We start from the raw sequence: 9683 nt of genomic DNA on the forward strand, positions 1-9683 counted from the left end.
GGCAGCACGCCATCTCTCCTCTTTATTCCCCACAGATTTCAGATGCTCCCTCCCCTGCTCATTACCCAGCTCAGGCTCTTTCTCCTTTCTGAAACATCTTTCATATGCCTGTCTTCCATAAAACCTCTTCAGACTGACTTCCTTGCCCCCCCCACCAATTCTAAGACTCCATTTTCCCTAATCCCTCCCTATCTTTCCAGAGTAAAAATACCATCTTCCTTTTTAGGATTCCTTAAAAATGACACCCCCCACCCCCACCCCATATACACACACCAAGGACAAGTCTATCTACAAGAGTAACTGAGCACAGAAGATGAGTCAATTATGGGAGGAGGAAACACTGGGCTTGTATCAGTCTCTGGAATGTTATCCTTTCTCACTGGAACAACATATGTCTTAGTACCATTGGGAGAAGACTGAACCAGCCTTGCCTCCTGGGCAGACAAGTCACCTGGACCTCAGATTGGGAACCTTATGTGGAAATAAAATTACTTAATATCTGAAATTACTATTTCTGGCTCTCATTGACCTGATGTGGGAAGAGTGGTTTAAATTAGCCCAGATGGAAATAAGTGATTCATTCATAACATTCCCCAATCAGCGTGACCAAGGCTAGAACAGGTAAATGCTCAAGCATCTTGTGCCTGCCTTCATTGAGTAAAGCGTTCTCTATTGGTATGTTTACTAGACTGGCAGCTCAAGGAAATGCCATAGATATAACATGTTTGTATTTCAGCAGGCTTTCCTGGAAAAATTCTAGAAGATATGATTAAGAGGATAATCTGTGAGCATTTAGGAAGGAAAGTGGTGATCACCAGGAGCTAGTCAAGGTTCATCATTAACAGGTCCTGCCAGATTAACTTCATCTGCTTTTCTGACAGAATTACTAGACTGGTAGACCTGGGAAATCCCACAGGCACAATGTCCCTCAGTTTCAGTAATCTTTTCTTAATATTCCTGTGAACAAAATTGGAAAAAAATGTAGTTGAATGATAATTCATTTAGCTGAATTCATAACTGATTGAAAAAAAACCAATTCTATCCAAAGAGTACTGATTAATAGTGATATCAACCTAGGAATAAGTCTGTATTTGTGGCCCAGGAGTCATTTTCTGTCCTGCCCAATTTTTATGAGTTCATTAGATGAAGATACAGATAACATGCTTATGAAATTAATGCAGTTTAGTTTGACATAACTTATTTATTAAGTGTCTGCCATGTACAGCATGAGGCACTGACAAAAATCAAATAGTCAAGCACAGAGACACACACAGGGTAAAAGGTAAGGGACTGGAACAGCAACTGAAGTGAAAAAAAAAGCAGGGGTAGCAATCATGATCTCAGACAAAGCAAAAGCCAGAATAGATGTAACTAAAAGAGATAAGGAAGGCTGAAAGGTACCATAGACAATGAAGTAGTATCAATACTAAACATATATGCACCAAATGGTATAGCATCTAAATGTTTTAAGGAGATGTTAAATGAGTTACAGGGGGAAATAGATGGTAAAACTGTACTAGTAGGGGACCTCAACTTTTCCCTCTCAGAACTAGATAATTCTAACCAAAAAATAAATAAATAAATAAGAAAGAAGTTAAGGAGGTGGATAGAATTCTAGAAAAGTTAGATATGATAGATCTCCAGAAAAAATTGAATGGGACTAGAAAGACATATATCTTTTTCTCAGAAGTACATGGCACCTACACAAAAACTGATCATGTATTAGGGCATAAAAACCTCGCAACCAAATGCAGCAAAGCAGAAATATTAAATGTATGCTTTTCAGGTCATAATGCAATAAAAATTACATTTAATAAAGGACAGAAGAAAAGATTAAAAATTAATTGGAAACTAATCTAATCCTAAATAATAAGTGGGTCAAAGAACAAATTACAGAAACAATCAATAATTTCATCAAAGAGAATGACAACAATAAGACAACATACCAAAATTTATGGGATACAGTCAAAGCAGTATTTAGGGGAATTTTTATTTCTCTAAATTCTTACCTCAGTAACATAGAGAAAGAGCAGATGAATGAATTGGGCATGCAACTAAAAAAAAATTGAAAAAGAACAAATTCAAGCTTCCCAGTTAAACACCAAATTGGAAATCCTGAAAAATCAAAGGAGAGGTAAGTAAAATTGAAAGTAAGAAAAACCATTGAATTATTAAATAAAACTAGAAGCTGGTTTTATGAAAAAATCAATAAATTTGATAAACTATTGGTTAATTTGATTTTTAAAAAAGAAAGAAGAAAACCAAATTATCAGTATTAAAAGGAGGAGGTGAATTCACCACCAATGAAGAGGAAATTAAAATAATTATTAGGAGCTATTTTGCCCAATTATGTGTCAATAAATCTGACAATCTGAATGAAGTGGATGGATATTTACAAAAAATATAAATTGCCCAGATTAGCAGAAGAAGAAATAAAATAACCCACTCTTAGAAAAAAGAAATTGAACAAGCCATTAATGAACTCCCTAAGAAGTAAGGAAATCTATTTCCTCCTGTAACTCATTTAACTTTTCCTTATAAAATTTAGGTGCTATTAGGGAGTTCATTGATAGCTTGTTCAATTTCTTTTTTCTAAGAGTGGGTTATTTTATTTCTTCTTCTGCTAATCTGGGCAATTTATATTTTTTGTAAATATCCATCCACTTCATTCAGATTGTCAGATTTATTGACACATAATTGGGCAAAATAGCTTCTATTTTATCCCTAAGATAAAATCTCCAGGACCAGATGGATTCACAAGCAAATTCTACCAAGCATTTAAAGAACAATTAATCCCAATATTATATAAATCATTTGAAAAAATAAACAAAGAAGGAGTCCTACCAAATTTCCTTTATGACATAAATATGGTGCTGATACCTAAACCAGGAAGAACAAAAACAGAAAAAGAAAACTATAGATCAATTTTCCTAATTAATATTGATGCAAAAAATGTAAATAAACTACTAATAAGATTTCAGCAATATATCACAAAAATCATACACTATGACCAGGCAAGATTTATAACAGGAAAGCAGAGCTGGCTCAATATTGGGGAAACTATCAGCATAATTGACCATATCAATAACAAAACAACAGAAATCATATGATTATCTTAATAAGTGCAGAAAAAGCCTTTGACAAAGTCTAACAATTATTCCTACTAAAGACACAAGAGAGCATAGAAATAAATGGAGCTTACCTTAAGATAATAAGTAATATTTATCTAAAACCATCAGGAAGCATTATCTGTAATCAGAATAAGCCAGAAACATTACTATAAAATCAGGAGTGAAGTAAGGATGCCCGTTATCATCTTTATTTCTCAATATTGTACGTGAAATGCTAACTATGGCAATAAGAGAAGAAAAAGAAATTAAAGGAATTAGAATAGGCAATGAGAAAACAAAACTATCACTCTTTCAGATATGATAGTATACTTGGGGAATACTAGAGAATCAACTAAAAAATGAGTTAAAGTTTAGTAAAGTTGCAGGATACAAAATAAACCCACATAAATCATCAGCATTTCTATATGTTACCAACAAAGTCCAGCAGCAAGAAATAGAAAGAAAAATTTTATTTAAAATAACTATAGACAATATAAAATACTTGGGAGTCTACCCACCAAGACAAACACGGAACTATACAACACAAATTCAAAACACTTTTCATGAAAATAAAGTCAGATCTAAACAACTGGAGAAATATTAATTGCTCATGGGTAGGCAGAGCCAATGTAATAAAAATGACAATTCTACCTAAACTAATTTACCTCTTCAGTTCCATACCAATCAAACTTATTTTGTAGAGCTAGAAAAAAATAACACAATTCATCAGGAAGAATAAAAGGTCAAGAATGTTAAGGAAATTATGGGGGGGATGTAAAATAAGGTGGCCTAACCATAGTGGTATTATAAAGTGATAATTATTGAAACAATCCAGTGTTGATTAAGAAATAGAGTGGTGGATCAGTGGAATGGATTAGGTACACAATACATCATAGCAAACAACCATAGTAATCTAATGTTTGATAAACACAGAGATCCAAACTTTTAGGACAAGAACTCATTATTTGACAAAAATTGTTGGAAAAACTAGAAAAACAGTGTGGCAGAAACTAGGTATAGACCAACATCTCACACCATGTAACAAGATAAGGTCAAAATGGGTACATGATTTAGACATAAATGGTGAGACCATAAGCAAATTAGGAGAGCATGGAATAGTTTGCCTGTCAGATCTATGGATAAGGGAAGAATTTAGGACCAAACAAGGTATAGAGAGCATTACAAAATGTAAAATGGATCATTTTAATTTTATAAAATTAAAAAGTTTTTGCACAAACAAAACCAATGCAGCCAAAATTAGAAGGAAAGCAGAAAACTGATGGGGGAGAGGGATTTATAGCAACTATTCCTGAAAAATATATAGAGTATCCCACCTATGTAGAGAACTGAGTCAAATTTTAAAAAAAAATACAAGTCATTCCCCAATTGATAAGTGGTCAAAGGGTTATAAAAAGGCAGTTTTTAGAAGTAATCAAAGTTATCTACAGTTATATGAAAAAATGTTTTAAATAACTATTGATTAAAGAAATGCAGATTAAAACAACTCTGAGGAATCACATCACACCTAACAGATTGACTAATATGACAAAAATGGAAATGATAAATGTTGGAGGAGATATGGGAAAATTGAACACTAATGTACTGTTGGTGGAGTTGTGAACTGATCCAACCATTCTGAAAAGCAATTTGGAACTATGCTCAAAGGGTTATAAAATTGTGCATACCTTTTGATCTAGCAAGACCACTGCTACATGTGTTTCCCAAGAGATTTAAAAAAAAAAAAAAAGAAAGTCTGGGGGAGGACCTATGTGTACAAAAATATTTATAGTAGTTGTTTTTGTTGTAGCTAAGAATTGGAAATTAGGGACTGTCCATGAATTGGGAAATGGCAAAACAAGCTGTAGTATATGAGTGTAATGGAATATTACTGTGCTCTCAGAAATGATAAGCAGAATTATTTCAGAAAAACCTGAGAAGACTTACATGAACTGATGCAAACTAAAGTGAGCAGAACCAGGAGAACCTTGTACACTGTAACAGAAATATAGTATGACAAACACTTGTAAATGACTTGGCTATTCTTAGCAATACAATGATCCGAGACAATCCCAAAAGGACTCATGATGAAAAATGCTACTGCCCTCCAGAGAAAAAACTGATGTCTGAATACAAACTGAAGCATACTATTTTTCACTTTCTTTCTTTATTTATTCCTGTCTTTCTTTCCTTCTGTCTTTCTTTCTATTCTTCTTGGATAAGATGACTAGTATGAAAATGTTTTATTTGATTGCACATGTATAGCCAATATCAAATTGCTTGCCATGTTAAGGAGGGGAGAAGGAAGAGAGGGAGGCTATTTTTTTAATTAAAGTCACTTCTTTCAAGCAGCTTACATTCTAGTAAGGGATTTTTGTTGTTCAGTCATTTTTCAGTCATATCCAACTTTTCATGGCCCCATCTGGCATTTTCTTGGCAAAGTTATTGGAATGGTTTGCCATTTCCTTCTTTGGTTCATTTTACAGATGAGAAAACTGAAGCAAATAGGGTTAAGTGACTTGCCCAGGGTTACACAGCTAGTAAGTATCTGAAGCCAGATTTGAACTCAGAAAGATGAGTCTTCCTGACTTCTCTATCTACTATACCACCTAGCTGCCCTACATACACATATAAATAGATACAAATATATATATGCATATATATATATATAAAACTGAAACATGAAGTGATCAGGAGAGGTAGAGCACTGACAAATGGAGAGAAGAAAAGTCCTTATTTGGAGGAGGCACTTGAACTGAGCCTTGGAGGGATCTGGAGATGCCAAGACTGGAAGGAGAGCTGTCCTTTTGGGTGATGGAATCAGGATCCAAAAAATAGTCACAAGATGTTTGAATCCCAAGTGGAATCTAACAAGAGATAACATTTGATTAAGGAAAAATGTTGGGGACAGCTAGGTGGTGCAATGGATAGAGCACCGCCCCTGAAGTCAGGAGAACCTGAGTTCAAATATGGTCTCAGACCAAACACTTGACACTTAATAGCTGTGTGACTATGGGCAAGTCACTTAACCCCAATTTGCCTTAAAAAAAAAAGAATAAGAATAAATGTCAAGCCTAGCACTTAAATTCAATTGCAAAAGGTCAGGATGGGGAAGACATTGCTTAACATGTGAAAAAGACATCAGAGTCTTGCTTGCCTGAGTCATCAGAGTGACATGGTGGCCAGAAATCTTAGTCAGCCTTAGTCTGCCCCAATATAAGAATAGGACATCATATTTGCCCCTGATTCTGGCCTCGTCTGACAACATGTCAGAATCACAGAACCCTAGAATCTCAAGATGTACAAGGCTCAGTTGAAGAGCTAGTGGTGTTTAACCTGGAGAAGGGAGGATATGACAAAGAATGGGGTAAGGAAGGGGAAGGAATGATCACTGCAAAATATTTAGAAAACTTTCATGTGAAAGAATTTCTAGACTTACTTTATGTGGCTCCAATTTTAAGTCCAGGGTTTATTGTGATATACCACAAAGGAATACATTTTTGTGACACAGTGAGATGACTGGTCTGACTAGAGGCAAAGGGTATGTGCTAAGGAGTAGTGAGAAATAAGGATTTATGACATTAACTTGACTATTCCCTCTTATCTACTTTTCCCTCACCCAGGAAGACTTGGCTTGAGGAATCAGAACTTAATAAGGTGAAGCCACATAGAAAGAAGACACAGAAATATTGAAGAGTCTATAAAAAAAAAGGGTCATTACAAAGTCTTATCGCTATTGGAACCTACACTTTAATAAGGAAGCTGATTGGCATATACATACATGTACTCTTGGACTCCTTGAGATTAGTTTAACCAGACCAAAAACCAGCCTATTTATCCTATTCCTCAGAAACCCCCCTATCTAAGAAATCTTCTTTATTTACCACTCCCCAACTTTCACCCCTTCCACCTGACTGAGAACCTTTCTTTATTCCTTAAGCCACTAAAACATAGAGACCACATTAGCATGCACTTGGTGATATGGAGGTTTGGCAATTTCCTTCAGTTCTATCCATCCAGTTCTCCCCACCCAAAGCCTGCTATTAATTTGTTCAGTTGCTCTAGGTTTCAGGGTTTTGTTTTGTTCTAATCTCCTCCAAGGGGCTAGAGGGAGAGAGAGAATTTGGAACTCAAAATTTTAAAAAAGTGAAATTTTTTAAAAATTTCCCCCAGATCTAGTACATTGGGTGCTTACTAATAAATTCATTGAATTGAATTGAGTGAAATCCACCTAAGGCACCCTGATACCTTTCTTTTCCTCAATCATTACCTTAAAAACCCCAAGCAACCAATTAGTAGACTGAAAAGCTCTGTATCACACAATGAACTCCATCTAAACAGGAATCTCATGCAAGAAGAGCAAAGGGGCACACCCTGAGAGCAGTCTTAACCCCATCTTTAGGAGCCACCTGTGTTTTCTGTCCCAGAAGAATGAAGGCATCTAAGCCTGCGCAGAGTAGAAGGCAGAGTGTGATGTCCCCTTCCACTCAGCAGCCTGTCCTCTTTACTTTCCATCTCTACTCTAGGCGTTGAGAACTAAAGGTACAAGCAAACAAATGCAATGGAAAGAAAGTAAAGGGTATATTTCAGGTACAACAAGTAGCCTAGATTGGCAGCAATGAAGAGGATATCTCTGTCTAACTGGAGTTTAGAAAACAGGTCACCAGCGTGGCATACTGTGACAGTGATGAAGGACTCCAGCTGTTCTGATATCTATTAGAGTTCTCCCTCTGCCAGAAACAGAAAGAGCAAACAATTTCCTGGCTTGCCTTAATGATCATTTCATCCTTCAAAAAGTGGAGGAGCCAACAAAAATGGAATGATAAGATCTGATCCTCGTTGATAAGGAGAAACTGATTGCTGGGGAAGAAATGATGAGCTCACTTGGCAGAAACAGCTACATGTACCAATCAATAATCAACAATAATCAACCAACAATGAAGTTTCAACAACCAGGAACTGTGCTAAGCATTGTAAATACAAAAAGAGGCAAAAGATGGTCCCTGTCCTCAAGGAGCTTGCGGTTTAATGAAGGAGACAACTGTAAACAAATATACATGAAGCAAACCATACACCAAATAAATAGGAAATAATCAACAGAGGGAAGGCACTAGAATTAAGAGGGATTTGGGGAAGGCTTCCTGTAAAAGGTGGGATTTTAGTTGGGACTTAAAGGAAGCCAGAGAGGTGTAATTCATAAAGGTAGATGAAATGTTTTTAAAGGGATTCGAGTACTGGTTGAATTGGATGACCACTAAGGTGTCATTAACACAGGAAAGTCCCTCTATCCCTGCAGCCTCTTCCTCTGGTCAGTCAATTCCTCCATTTAAAGGCCACCCATATTTATTCCTTTATTCCTCTGTGTACTCCACTCCTGATGCTCTGGACTTCTTTCTTCACTAGGACCCTGCATGATTACCTGCTTCAGCTTCCTTTTAGTGTTGAATTTCTATTAGAATGTAAGCTTCTTGAGGGCAGGAACTATCTTTTTTTGTTTGTTTGTATTTGTATGCACTTAGCATAGTTCCTGGCACATAGTAGACCCTTAAATGCTTATCTAACTGGACTTACCCTCCCTGGTCCTCAGTTCTCTCATCAGTAAAATCAGAAAGTTGATACCTTCCAGCTCTAACTCTATGAGCCAATAAGAACTTAGATTTTTAGAAGAGAATGCAGAAAATGGAAAAATTGGCAAACAACAAAGTATAAATACAAAAGCACAGCATAATGACCCTGTAACAATTGTGTTAAGAGCATGAAAGCTCAAAATAAGTTGAGGTTGTTGAGGAATGCTAAGGATGTAAAGATATGGAGAGAGAGAGAGAGAGAGAGAGAGAGAGAAAGAGAGAACTTTTGGGGGTGGGAGTTGTGGGGTTTTCTAGCTATACCTGGGGGGAAATAGTTGGATCAAAGAAGGGTTAGGACTACTGCTTGGTTTGGATAGGGTGATGGTAACCAACAATGAAATTTCAACAAGCACTTAATAAGCACCTGCTATGTACCAAATACTGTGCTAAGCATCTGGAGGTATAAAGAACAGCAAAAACAATCTCTGATCTCAAGGAGTTGACAGTCTAGTGGGGGAGACAACATGCAAACAACTACATACAAACAAGACATATATATAGGATAAATTAGACACAATCAACAGAGGAGAGACGCTAGCATTAGGACTGAGAAAAGCTACTAGGAGAAGCTAGGATTTTAGCTGGGACTTGAAGAAAGCCAGGAAAGTAGGGAAGCCAGGAAGTGCAGACAAGGAGAGAATTCTAGGCATAGGAGACAGCCAGTGAAAATGCATGGACTTGGGGAATAAAGAGCCATATGTTGGCAACACTAAGAAAAAACAGTGTCACTGGATCATAGAGTATATGGAGAGGAGTAAGGTATTAGAAGATTGGGGGTTAAACAAACAGAAAATTAAGTATTTGAAACTAGAGGTAACAGAGAGCCACTGGAGTTCATGGAGCAGGGGGAGGGACATGATCAGACCTGTGCTTTTGGAAGATCACTTTGATAGTTAAGTAGAGAATTAACTGTAGCAGATTGAGATGTATAGTAGGGAGATCAATCAGC

The sequence above is a fragment of the Vombatus ursinus genome, unplaced genomic scaffold (assembly GCF_900497805.2).
Source record: "Vombatus ursinus unplaced genomic scaffold, bare-nosed wombat genome assembly UNPS02014797.1, whole genome shotgun sequence".
Taxonomy (NCBI): Eukaryota; Metazoa; Chordata; class Mammalia; order Diprotodontia; family Vombatidae; genus Vombatus; species Vombatus ursinus.